The sequence below is a fragment of the Neofelis nebulosa genome, chromosome 8 (genome assembly GCF_028018385.1).
Source record: "Neofelis nebulosa isolate mNeoNeb1 chromosome 8, mNeoNeb1.pri, whole genome shotgun sequence".
NCBI classification, from domain to species: domain Eukaryota; kingdom Metazoa; phylum Chordata; class Mammalia; order Carnivora; family Felidae; genus Neofelis; species Neofelis nebulosa.
This window is the reverse complement of record NC_080789.1, coordinates 49,895,777-49,897,341: the sequence shown is the minus strand read 5'-3', so window position 1 is coordinate 49,897,341 and position 1,565 is coordinate 49,895,777. Positions and strand designations below refer to the sequence as shown.

General features: G+C 46.9%; 1 pseudogene; it reads left to right on the top strand.

Annotated features, from left to right (window-relative positions):
* The first annotated feature begins 522 nt into the window (after window positions 1–522).
* Window positions 523–1,137, top strand: LOC131483972 (myelin-associated neurite-outgrowth inhibitor-like; annotated as a pseudogene).
* Window positions 1,138–1,565: the final 428 nt, after the last annotated feature.

The window sequence follows — 1,565 nt, the reverse complement described above, 5'->3', positions numbered from 1 at the left end:
ATCTCTGTGACAACATGAAGCACCCACATTATAAGGATTCCTAAAGAAGAAGAGAGGTAAAAGGGTAAAAAACTTATATGAAACAATACAATCTGACCACCTCCTTAACTTGAGAAGGAAACAAACATCCAGTTTCAGCATATACAGAGAGCCCCAAATAAGACAAATGCAAGGATGTCCACACCAATACTCATGATAATTAAAATGGCAAAAATTAAAGATAAAGAGAAACTTAAAAGCAGCAAGAGAAAAGCAAACTGTTACATACAAGGGTAACACTGTAAGGCCGTCAGATGATTTTTCAGTAGAAACTTTGCAGGCCAGGAGGAGAGGCAGACTAGGCAGACCAGAGTGACTGCAAGCACTAGCCAGAGAGGCGGTGGCAGAGATGGGGGCCTCCTGGCTCAGCCCACCATTGGAGAGGGCCTCCAGTGTGCTGGCCCCTCCCTGAGCCTGCCCTGGGCTGGTGTGCATTGGTCATTGAAGCCCAAGCTGCCTCCAATATGGTCTGTTCTTGAAATCATGAATCCCGTTTATAGTCCTGGTTCTTTTGGGGTTCCCTATGCAAATGTCAAAGCAATTATTATCCAGCTGATTTCCCCATGGGCTATGGAGCCACAGCTCCTGCCTACTCTCAACATGTGCCCTGGAGTGAATCCTACCTTCCAAACAGGTTACATTCCTAACGCCCCTTACAAAGCATCCTGTTCCCCCACCAGCATGACAGTGCCACCATATTCCTGCTCCCCCAACACCTACCAGACCACTGTGTACCCCATGTGGAAGCACTTATCCCCAGCAGAGTCCCTGTGTACAGCAAGGCCATGTACCACACACAGCCACTGTATGCAGGACCCCCTCACATCATCCACCACACCATGGTGGTACAGCCCAATGACATGTTAGTGACAGTGTACCCTGTTCCCAGTAATTACCCCAGTAATTGCCTGTTCCCATCTCTCCACTTAGGGGCAGCAGTGTTACTATAGGCATGGTGGCTGGAACCACTATGGCCATGTCAGCAGGTATCCTGCTGACCGCCCACTCCCCAACTCCTATTGCCCCCACCCAGTCACTGTGCTTACATATTGGGCTCCAAGAATGCCCACCTACAGCTAAGTTCTCCCTCAGTGGTGATCACCCTGCAAATGTTCAAGGATGGAGCTATGCAGTCACATCGAGGAGGTTTCACAGCAGGTGCTGCAGACCTACTGCTTCAAACCTGGACTTTCTTCTTCATGGTTTTGACATTTTAGCTAAATGCTACTATGGCCTGGCCCTGCAAGTCCCAGCACCATTAGTCACCAACTAACTCTGTGTGTTGGTCTTAAAGCAAATCCTGCCTTGTGGTCTCCTGGCAATTTTTTAGATAAGTGTAATGATAAAAAGGGAGTATTAATCTATTCTGATTCATATATAGTTGAATGCACTTGGAAAACCCGGAAGACTCCACCAAAATCCACTAAAAACTGCTAGAACTGATCCATGAATTCAACAAAGTCGCAGAATATAAAACCAACGTACAGAAATTGTTTGCATTTCTCTACACCAATAATGAGGCAGCA